Below are 12,535 nucleotides of genomic sequence, written 5' to 3'. Positions count from 1 at the left end.
CAATGCTGCAAAAAAGAACTTTTGAAAGTAGATGTTGAGTCGTATGTCGTCGTCAAATGAAAAGAAAGAATTGTAAGGAAGGCGCTCACAGCTTTCTCCTGTAAACACAAACGTCTGTGGTATGAAGTTTGGGTAAACTTGAAGCGTTGTTCAAACGAAAGACATGCAGATGAAAAATTGTGAATTGGAGCTTGTTGACATTCTACACTTGGGTAAGCAAATATTTGTAGGAGTTTTCTTTAATGAACTTAGATATAAATACATTTGGGCAAAAGCACTGCTGTGTATCTCGAAATGATACATCTGGACAGATAAAAACATGGGAAGGAAACAGCTTGGTTTTGTTCTTCTACGCGAATAGAACCTTCTAAACTACTTTTTTTACAAATGCTAAAAAAGAGATGTTTAGGCACAAGTCGCCTTTTGTCTCATGTTCTATGTTGTAAGGAACAAGAAACTGAAACAATGTGTATGTACTTTCTACACATCTCCACAATGCAGCCTTTAAGCTTTCGTTTTTAGTATGTTCAAAAAAATAACAACGAGACATATCGTGGTTTTCGAACAAGTAGGGTGGCTTAACCAATACCATAAATATGAAAAAAAGCAGATTATAAATGGCAGAAATGATGATTGTGCTATTTTCTTTGACGAGTATAGTTTTCGGGAGGCAGCCTCTGGGACAACCTGCACGTTTTCGTAATGCATGTGCAGTCTTCGCATGGACATTCCCCTTGTGTAGCGCTGCCCGTGCCCCAAAGCACATACGTGGCAAGAATAATGTAGACGTGACTCTTGTGGTTTCCGGTGCAGATGCTGGCGCCATCTTCGGCGGGGACAGGCCACTTTCCTTGATCCAGCAAGCGCGGTGCTACAGAGGATAGCGGAAGCATTGCAGTCGTGGACTCCTCCGTTAGGTGGCGAAATGTCGCTAGCGCGCTTCTGTTGGGAATGTCACTCTGTATATGGTGAGATACGTGGCATGCTTGCGTTGATTTTCCTTTCTTTTCAACCATTCATTCATTTTAAATGCGAAGCATTACTGTGCGCACTGCATGCACACTTTGACTATCTATCTATCTATCTATCTATCTATCTATCTATCTATCTATCTATCTATCTATCTATCTATCTATCTATCTATCTATCTATCTTGCCGCAAACGTCTGGGTACTGACGGGGTCACCTCCTCAACTTTGGTTGAACGAAAGTGTTTAAAAAAGGTTAAGAGTGTTTCGCAATTACTAATGTCTAGTTATGACATGACTAATGCGAAAATGCCATCGTGTACGACGTAAAACTCTTTCCTCCTTACACGTATGGCACATACCCGTATACCCCGGGCCATGTTATGCGGGTGTACGCCACCATTGTTTGACAGTTTATATATAGCGAGGAACAGTGACAACAGAGAGTGGTAATTTTATAGCAAGAGTGTTAATAAGAACCAGCATTGGAAGCCTTTATTTGTTGGAAGCAAGGAATAAATGTTAAAGATACAGCAGGAGTCGAACCCAAGAATTCTGCGCGTCAATCATGTATATCCGAGGCTCTGGTGTATTCTACACCAGAGCCACGCCGGGTCTCGAAAATTCCTTGGAAGAAGACCCCACGCAGCTGTAGTGTTAGTGAAATGTCAATTGTGGTTGTACTGCTGGTCATTTGATCATATAAGCATTACCTGTGTACTCGAACTTGAGAGAGAAAGAGAGAGAAGCAAATGAAAGACTAGGAGAATAGCTAAGTTGCCCCGGGTTTACTACTCCAAATGGCGGAAAAGGGAAATGGCAGAAAATGAATAAATAATGAAAGAAGGAAGAAAGAGAGTGCTTTTCGTGCTACTCCGACTTGAGGCTGACGAGAAGGGAATGGAAGAAAAAGATAGGGTGAAGAACAGTTTTGCAATGAAAAGTATACTATAGGAAGAAATAAGAAAGTGAAGTCAGGGTGCGGAGAATCGCTGTGAGGGTGAGAAACACGGAGGCACGGTATGGCACTGATTAGGGCAGATGAGTGAAGTAGGAAGGGGAGTAGAAGCTTGCCGACGTTCTAGGGAAGGCCATCATCTGCATTGTTTCAGGCACTGCGCCGCGCTCCCGACCGGGTTGCAGATATTATGTGCCTTTTCTCATCTTCTAACCACTACCACCACCACCAGCAGCAGTTGCCCCGTAGCCGTGAAACTTTTTTTATTTTATTGAAAATTCTGGAAGGAGGGTAGGACGTAAACAGTGGGTTAATATGCAATAAATTAGATTGTCACAATGGTGACTGTCAAGTTACTTCTAGAAGGCCCCGAATGCAGTTTGATGGTGTAGTGATATCCGCAGCTTCGTGGGAAAGACCATTTCAGCGTAGTGCTGCTTTAAGGAAAAAAAAGAAGCATAAAATATTTTAGTACGGGCACAGGGGTGAAAGTTCTGTGGCACATGGCCAGTATGGGAAGACTTGTGAGTTCAAGGAATGATTTGCTAAAAGCGATCAAGGAATGCATGAGAAATGAAACTTGTGAAGTAATGACATGGTTTCAACAAATTGTAGACGAGACAAATGTTATAAGTTACAGTCAGCTTTCAGGGATGAAACACTGATGTTTTATGAATACGAAATTTGAATAAGTGTAGAACCATAACTTCGACTGTATTCTAGAGACTTTCGGAGCCATACTGCCGGTGGATTTCAGATGGACATTGCATATACTAACTTTGTACGCGTACTGTTGCCCTTCATCGCAGAAGAGGAGGCAAGGACACTTTTTAGCGTTTCGGTTTCGGATTCACTGGTGATAGTGTTTTGATGTTACTACTGTGCTAAAAAACTTGCCACTGTTTTTTTTTTTTGAAATCTCAAAGCGGCAAATTACTATTGGCAAAGTGGGGCACCGATCCTCTCATGCCACCCGAGCAACTTCACTAACTGTAAAGTTAGTTCTAATCATTCCTTTAATTAGAAGTGAGGCCACTAGCTGTCTTAAGATTTCTGCCGCCACAGTAAACAATAGTTATGAACGCAGCCACTGATTGTGTCATGTGCCTTATGTTTAATGAATTCTGGACATATTTCTTGAGCGTCTATTTTTTATGGTGTTCGAATGGTTGCTTCGACAGTCACGGTGATGAATACCGATCATGATGGCTGCAGTTTGATGAAGGTGGAATGCAAGAGGTCAGTGTTGCTTCACGGTAAAACAATCCAGGTATTCGAAACTTCTGGAACTTTCCTCCGTGGCGTTCCTCATAAATATATGGTGGCTTTGGGATGTGGAACCAGAACAAGTGCGATTACAATTCCTGAAATATACCATATAATCGTGTTTCGTAGCAGCGATAAAAAAGCTGTAGGCTTGACCACATAAGCTAGCTGATTAATTCCTCATATACATAAGGTGCTTTCATGATGTAAAACCCAAATAAGTATGATTACATTTCCTGAAAACACTCTATGTAATCACGTTTGGATTACATTTCCTGAAAACACTCTATGTAATCACGTTTGGTAGCAGTGTTGAAAGAGCTGTAAGCTGGACCACATACGTTTGCTGAATAATTCTTCCTTCAGTATATGCAGTACTATGCGCTGAACTATCATGAACAGTCATGGAAAACGAAAAAAGAAAGAAAAGAGTGTTAGTCACACGAGTGAAGCCAACCGTGTCGGTCAAACAAGAGATCAAAACGTGAGGGAGTGTCATAGGGTTCTGTACGCTTTGTGGCGCTCCATTTTTGAAGCTTCGGCGTGAACCGGCAGGTTTCCACCGAAAAAATGCGTCTCAGATAAAAACTGCCAACGGCGTAATTTGAAGTCTCGGCAAGTATTGTTGCATGCGTGGTCTTGACTCAGAAGGCTGCGTGTTGGGTCGACGCTACCGACTTCAAAACAGCTTGGCTGACCAAGTCTGGCTGCGTGACGTCATGGTCCCCCTTTTCTTTTTTTTCCCTCTGTGAACATTCACCAACTGGTCCCACTCATTGCTTTGTTCAACGCATAAACTGTAGGTTTCAACTGTTCGAAGTTTTGCCCTGGAGTAACGCGTTGACACGCCTTTTGGATGCTCTAAACCGTTTCAGGAGCTGTCGGTGTAACCTGACGCTTCAGGACATACTTCCCGATGACCCTCGACAGTATGACAAGACGTCGCCCCCCAAGAAGAATGGTGAGTGGCAAACGTTTCTAGCTTTTCTATCTCCGTGAACGACGTCTCCTCACGGCACGACGTTCTGACCGTGGACATTACAAGTGATGAAAGGATTAAATGCCTCTAATTTAGGCTTCTAAACTCACTGCATTATTTTTATCTCTATTGAACACACAAACACAGTGTTGTTTACAGTAAACTATTGTATGTTCATACAGTCATAAAGTACCCTAATTGTCGGAAGACCTTGCAAAGAGGGGCTGCCATAAAGGGTAAAACTATCAGCTTACTAGAACTGGTACTTCCAGCATAACATCTATATGACACTTCTAGAAGTATAAAGAAACGCCTAATAGGACGCTGAAAAATAAACAAAGAACGCTTATTTAAAAATACGTTACGATGAATACGAAGGAAGAGTGGCCGGCTAAAAAGAGTAATTATTGTTTTCTGGAAAATGAATAAGCAGATAAAACAAAACATCATCAACTGGTCACGTGATAATGTGGGATCTGGATGTGTACGTGAAAATAATAGCGATACGAAGGCTCACCTTCGTATGCGTTCATAATTGTTGTCAGTTAGTTCAACAACTAATTATTGGTAAGCTACATAACAATAACAAGGAGAGTGTAGCGATGTACTATCGGGGCATCTGGCTGCAGAACCGGAAATCAGCAGGGTTCAGCATGTTTTCAAAAGATTTACTTAATGCAAATAGGCAGAGACGAACAAAAACGGAAACAGGGAATGACCGGAATGTCATGAAGTATTATGAACTGACATGTAATAAATACAAATCAGGCATGGAAAGAATAAAGAGTGAGAATTAATAGCTTAGCTTCGTCATAGATTGTATATTGACGCCACAGCTTGATGCCGTGCAAGAAAAATAGAATAGTGGCACTTGGATTGAGCAGCTGGAGGGTGCAGACAATCGGAACACGTTGCCGGTGATGTATGGAGAGTCTTGCCACCCTCAGATGTTTCTGCAGCAGTTAGGTGCACCTGTGGAACTATAGTTTTCGCACCAGATGCGGCGACATCGTAGTTCAGATGTACATAATATCTCGATAGCGTTGAAGAGCTCGTTTCGCACAAATTCCGACGTCGGTGTCTTCATCATTGGCTGTGAGCGAAAAATTATAATCTTATGCGTGACCGAGTGATCGAAAATGGTGCAAATAAAATACAAGATAAAGAAATCCCGGGTCATATTGGGGACCGAACCAGGGTCGTTTGTGTCCTAGCAGAGATAGAACCGAGTCGTTATCGTGGCAAGCAGATGTTCTGCCACATGGGCACTCGTCTGCTTCTAGATACAGTGCAAATAACTTTATCTGCTTAGAAATGCAGAGGAAGTAGTTTTCATGCTTCACAAACAAATGCGTCCTGCATACATGCTTCACTCTGCAATATGAAGTATTGCGGAAATAATGCGTGCTACGAGCGCCCATTGCAAGCACGTTGTTGTTGTTGTTGTTGTTGTTGTTGTTGTTGTTGTTGTTGTTGTTGTTGTTGTTGTTGTTGTTGTTGTTGTTGTTGTTGTTGTTGTTGTTGCTGCTGCTGCTGCTGCTGTTGTTTTCGTTCACCTATTGTTAGTGGCGCACACCCACTATGTGGGATTGGCCAAGAATCGAGTTGTTTTAAACATTACTGTTCAGACTTGGAATAATTGAGGTATAACAGAAGGATTACCGATAGCCTAGGAAAGTGTGGTGCTTATTGTAATGCATACAAATATTTACATAAACGAATTTATTAATTAAATAGAGCAATAATCTAATTTTACACGTATATAACTATGTGGACATGTTAGGAAAATAAAACTGGTTAATTAGTCAACCTATTAGTTTCATCAATATAGTCCCGGATGGCTGCGCACACTGTCGCATTACAGAAACCAGAAGTGGAAGCTCCAAAAGACAAAATGACAGGCACAGATAAGTCCATAGCAATACCACGTAAAAGTATTTCTAAAAGGGTTTTTCGTAATGTGTTAAACCGCCTGCAGGTCAAAAAGAAATGATCTATTGTTTTCAGTTCATCACAGAATGCGCACAGTGGCGAAGGTGCCTGAGCAGACCTGTGTTTATAGATATTTAGATTTGGTACCCAGCCACACAGCCTTGTGATAGCTATTTCTTGTTTTCGAGTGCGGCAAAAGCCTCTTCGCCAGGGATATAATAAATGGCGATATTCTGTAGAGTTTGTTAGTGCTGAACCTTTAAAGACTTCCATAAGCGTACGTCTGCGGAATCGAGCAGCAGTCACATAAGCGGATGATGGACAGAGCGGTAGAATTGGTTCGCTGGTAGACGACTTAACTAAGGAGTCGTCTATTTCATTTAGAAACAAACCTTTATGTCCAGGCACCCAAACTAATCGTACTTTTCTCAAATGTGCAGGTACTAGTGCACGAAACGCCTTTGTTACGTTATTATCAGCACCAACAGAAAGTGCCGCACAGAGAGGTAGGGAATCTGTTATTATGACAGCTGATGTAATTGCTGTATCTAACTTGTGTAAGACGAGCACTACTGCCAGAAACTCTCATATCCTGGGATTGATAAAGACTTCATGGCTTAAAGCCGGTCACCCATTAGAAAAGGCACACACGTTACTGCGCCTATTTCTTTAAGGCCGCATAGTGGGTGTATAGCAAATTCGAAAAGCTATCATGCACCAAGTATATCAAGTACACAATAAGAACATGATATTGCTATCGTGTCAGACTCCTCTAGGGTCCTTCAGTTTTTTTTTTTCTTGCTCTGTAATTCTGTTTTCAAATTATCGCATTAGCTATGTTCTATAGTGTAGCTGTTCCCATAAAAAAAGATGACGCATTGACTTGAAGTTACATCATTAAGCGTGGAAAGATTTTTCGCAGGCTGCACCTGGACAAACAATCTTTTTAGTACATTCCAAACCTATTACGGTGATTAAACAGGTCGCTGGATCAAATCCCGGCAGCGGTGGCTGCATTTTGGACGGAGAAGAATATGCTGTAGGCCCGTGTGCTGAAATTCTGGCGCACGTTAAAAAAAACCCCAGGTGGTCGAAATTTCGGACGTCCTCCACTAAAGCGTCTCTCTAAATAATTTAGTTATTTTGTGACGTTAAATCTCACATACTAATAAATCAATTTGTTGATTGATTGTCAAACAGTGATTCCGCAGTACCGATAATTATTTAAACTGTGGTTAGTACAAACGTATTCATTCTTTGGAAAGTCTGTATATATCTGCCGACCTCACGCTGCACCTGTGTTTAGGTATTTTGACAACTTATCACTACTTCAACCTGTCGTGTCAATACAAGAAAGCAGCCCCGCCGCGGTGGTCTAGTGGCTAAGGTACTCGGCTGCTGACCCGCAGGTCGCGGGATCAAATCCTGCCTGCGGCGGCTGCATTTCCGATGGAGGCGGAAATGCTGTAGGCCCGTGTGCTAAGATTCGCGCACGTTAAAGAACCCTAGGCGGTCAATAATTTCCGGAGCCCTTCACTACGGCGTCTCTCATAATCATATGGTGGTTATGGGACATTAAACCCCACAGATTAGTCAATACAAGAAAGTACCACTGTCTATTTTCTCTGGCTTACGCAGGCCGTCCAACTGTTGTGCTATTCCACGTGACGGTCATGAGCTTGGATTCTATCGACGAAGAATTCATGGTAAGCAATTCGGCAAATCATTGAACGCTTGACTATCTATCTATCTATCTATCTATCTATCTATCTATCTATCTATCTATCTATCTATCTATCTATCTATCTATCTATCTATCTATCTAATATTCTGCAATGGTAACGCCCCACTGATTGAGTGTCGCTTTTATAGCGCAAACACAGACACACCACACACACAAAAAAGGACACCACACAAGCGCTGACTATAAACTGTTAGTGCTAAGTTGGTAGTCAGTGCTTGTGTGTGTCGTCTCTTTTTTGTCCTGTGTGTGTGTTTGCGCTGTTAAAGCACCTCTGGGAACATAAACCAACTAGGCCCAAAACAAGTTTTACTAACCGATCGACCGCGTAGGTCGGTTCCCTAATCTTTTTTTTCGTTCGTTGTGTAAGGCACTGTAGGTCAAGCCGCAAAACTTCATATGTGTTACGTGAAAGCTGAAAGTTCGTTCTTCACACGCCCTAGCATTTTTCTATTTATGTCAACATTTCAGTTAAAACATACAAGTAACGTCCCCTAGTACGTTCCTTAGCTTCACTGCAGTGTACACGATTTTGCTTTTATGTTTTGTCTAGCAAAAAAAAAAAGACTCAAATATTCCTAACTCTTTCGCGCATGTAAGTGTAACATTTTAGCGAACAAATGCCGTGCTTAGCGAGCATTCAGTGGAACAAGGTGCGTTGTTAACTCGCTGAATGGGTCCGTAATGACTGCCGCACCTACTGGATCGAGTAGCCTTCAAGGCCGCAGCTGTACCCATCTCTGCGGTTCGTTCACAAGGAGACGGTGAGGTGGTCTCGCATTGGGTTGCCACGCCGCTTGGCCAACTGGCGTTCATTATCGATCCATTGGTGGCGTGAAGATGGCGCGAGCGCTTCCAGAGGGAGAAGGCATATGGCACTGGGCTTATTCACTCTCTCGCTTGCTATCGCCTCAGCATCACCGTCCGCCCGCCTCGTCTGCCTTTCTGCCGGGATGCCTGCCCACCGAACCGGAAACGCGAGAGCCTTCACTTTCCGTGAAGTATGAACACATGATTGCTGGGCTGGCCCAATTTCACGTAACCGTAATTCGTAAACATACGCATTGCGGGCCCGCGGGCCAGTCCGTTTTCAGTGAGGGCTTCGGTGTTTTTCGAGCATTAGAGTGAGGATAAATATCCATCCTGATTTTTAATACGGATCATGCGTTAGGTTTTCAAGTGGTTTCCATGTGAAATGGTTTCACTGTCCGTAACATAGCAATATATGGGTAAATTCTACTGATTGCTGGTTTCACTCAATAAACAGTTATTGGTAAAATTTTGCGCGAAATCGAAGTTATTGATCTATTGTGTAATGTATGTAGTTTTTAAACATCGATAGGAAACATTGTTGTGTCACGTGCCGATAACAGTGGTACCCAAGACACGTTATGCAGGTTAAGCAAAGCGGAAACAATAGGTTGGTTTTATTGTAAATCACAATTACTTTTGTTTAATACAGAAGTACACTTACCATCTTTGAACTGTGAGGTCAGTACAGCTCTGTAGGTGGAATTATTTTTATTATACATAAGAAAATACTCCAATCAGCTGTTATTTACTGGATTTAGCTGGAGTTGTCTTTTCGTACTACTTGACAAAAATACGATGACACCATAGATCTCGCTCATTTGCTCTGGCATCGCTTCCGGTTACTCAGGGACAAGGAAAACACTAAAGAACGCTTGGACGCAGCTTTACGCAGTCCTGCATTAAAGGGACACTTAAGGGCAGTTGAACGGGACCGCGAAGCGGCTGAATGGCTAACTCTTTCAGTCCTAACGCGGGAGCGTTAGCACCGAAAGACTTAGCCATTCTGCCGCGCTTGTGTCCTAGACCGTTAGGACTGGTCTAGGGCACAAGCGTGGCCTACTGGACAATAATAAAGTTCTTTTATCTATCCATTCATTATCAAAAGTCAACATTAGGTGCATGTTGCCAAATAATCGGCAAGGACGTATTGAGTGAATATAACGCTTTAGGTCTGCAGAAACACATGAAATCATAGAGTCGATTTCCGTGGGGCTTGGAATGGAAGCCCATGGTATGCGACAACATGCTTTCATGTGTACTAGGTAATGAGAACGCGTTATATATAATGAAGATACGGGTTTATATTGTTATATTTGTGAGCTTATTTCGATAGTAGGTCATGTTTTGATCGGGGTCAAGTCAACTGAAATAATCCCTAATCAGTAATTTACCAGAGCGTCGCAAGACGCTTTTGATAGGTAGGCGTAGCATGGTCAACCGTGTGGCTAATTATGCCCGAGAGCTTCCTCTTTCTTTCCCCATGACGATCAGGCCGAGTAGTGAAAAATCAAATGAAAGCTTAACGCATGAGCTTCGAAACTACGACTAACAATACTAAACTGCCACCCACATCATGAAGAAGCATGTCTGCAGCTATCAGCCGTAGTAATATCTGCCGCACGTAGCTAATGTTTGCATTGGTGAAATGCTAGCAAATGAGTCAGTGGACTTACACCGTTTGTCCGACTACTGTGGTGCACGGCATGATGCGTGGTATATAATCGTCATCCCTTAGAAGTAACAATCTCACAACATGCTAAAAAAAAGCGTAACCACCAAAATGACTACAAATATATTAACCGTTAATTCTTGCCCAGAACAAGGCTGGCTCTGTAGCTGTTACTACAGCTTGACCGACTCACAGATTCTGGGCATCTGCATGCGCTGTTCCCTGCAGTTCTGAAGGTTTTGTTATCAGCACATTGAAGAAATGTTAGAGGCGCACGCATTTATGGCCGCAATGTTCGTTTCTTAAAAAAACGTTAATCCTCGAATTACAGCAGCTTCGCGGTTGGTGCTTTACAAATTCATACACTTATGAACAAGCGCAAAATCTGGTCTTGCTATTAGGCGGTGACGTTGTTGACACGTACACAGTTCAGCATTAACTTATTCATGTCCGTTTTTTTTCGATTAAAACGTCAGCTAGTCCAGGCCCTGCAGTTTTTTTTTCCTTGGTCTTGCGTACAAGTCCAAGCACTGTGCCACCATTTTCAGCAAGTAGTCTTAACGACTGAATCAAGTCAGCAGCTTTAAAAATAGAAGCCACTCAATGCAAAGTTCTCGTCCCCTTCTTGTTAAGCCTGTAATTAGGCTGTGCCTTCTGTATAATTTACGATGGCTCTTAAGGGCTGATATTTTCATGTGACCCTAAGCAAAAGACGACGCTAGCGACGAGGGCCTAGTTCAATGCGCATGTCTCCTTTGGCAGTAACGTATACGCCTGCAATCGCGGCTATGGCAGTGCCAGGCGAGTTATTTCAATCTCCATTTTGTGTCGCCGTTGACAGTCGCGTTGCACGAAGAAAACATTATTCGCTTCGGCGTTGGAATGTTCCCGGATCGCGAATACTGATGCAAAGGTCCGTGGGTTATATCCCGGGCGCTGTGGTCACGTTAAGATGTAGGACAAAAGCTAGAAAGGTCCGGGTGGTGTGCCATTTCGGGGATCGTTAAAGAACACCAAATGGTTCGCAAACAGCAGCAATCTATTGCTGCTTATCTTCTAATCCAGGTTTCCGCTTTTAAAATTCTAAAGTTGTTTTCGCTGAAGTTATAATTACTAGACATTACACGTTTTTTCTCCTACTCTAGCACAAGAACAGCTATTTATGCAATCTAATAAGTGATGACAAAATGCGCTACGAATCTACAGAGAGATAGATAGAAATGGAGAGGAAAGGCAGGTAGCTCTCGTACGAAAGACCGCAGCAGAAATTGGTGCTTAAGGGCATCTTGAAAGGCCTGCAGGTACGTGTTACTGCACTAAAAAGAGCGCGAAGATGGGGCAATGGGTACAACAAAGATAACGCGAGCGTCGACGAACAACTTTGTGCAAATGAATTGCAACTTTAAATATGCACTACCAATAAGAACTTCAAACAAACGTAACACTGCCATACCGTGTGGTAAGGAAGGAGCGACTATACGCCACATGTCTTTATTGTACTTGTAACCCAACAAAAATGCAATCTAATTTTAATGGAGCGCCATTGACGTCTCGCTGACACACGTTTTCTCTTTTTTTCTTGATTACAAATAAAGAAAGCAAGAACTTAGAAAGAAGCATTGCAGAACGAGATAGTTAGAGCATAGCACTTTGCGACAAAAAGAAAAACATAGAAATTGCAAATAGAGCAAGTAGATGCCAAGCTTCACTTTTTCACATGTTTCTGATAAGTGGAGCGTTTCTATTTCTTATCAATTCAATATCCATCGCTTTATCTGACTCGAGGTTCCTGTCGCAGACGTACGCGGCGGACATTTTCTTCTCACAGTCGTGGAAGGACCATCGGTTACGGTTGCCAGACAACATGACGGCTGAGTACCGGGTGCTAGAGACCGACTGGCTGGAGCGGGTGTGGCGGCCCGACTGCTTCTTCAAGAATGCCAAGCAGGTCACCTTCCAGACGATGACCATGCCCAACCACTACATATGGCTCTACAGGGACTAGACCATACTCTACATGGTCAAGTGAGTGGAAAATTTTTAAAGACGATATGCCTTCTTGGGATACTTCAACGCGGAAATTTCGCTTGGTCTGTCTGCTAGTCGGTGCGTCTGTAAAACTATTCAGTGACCCGGTCAAAGTTTAAGCCCTTGCTCAATGTCCACCCATCTTCAAGATGTAGTGGCGTTCATGCTTGTGACATTGTTA

The 12,535-nt window shown here is 42.7% G+C and overlaps 1 pseudogene; it reads left to right on the top strand.

Moving 5' to 3' along the window:
* Positions 1-870: 870 nt before the first annotated feature.
* Positions 871-12,535, top strand: part of LOC142771812 (glycine receptor subunit alpha-2-like) — a 28,037-nt pseudogene continuing 16,372 nt past the window's right edge.

The sequence above is a fragment of the Rhipicephalus microplus genome, chromosome 9 (assembly GCF_043290135.1).
Source record: "Rhipicephalus microplus isolate Deutch F79 chromosome 9, USDA_Rmic, whole genome shotgun sequence".
NCBI lineage: Eukaryota > Metazoa > Arthropoda > Arachnida > Ixodida > Ixodidae > Rhipicephalus > Rhipicephalus microplus.
The sequence above is the reverse complement of the archived record's forward strand: the minus strand, read 5'-3'. Positions and strand labels throughout refer to the sequence as shown.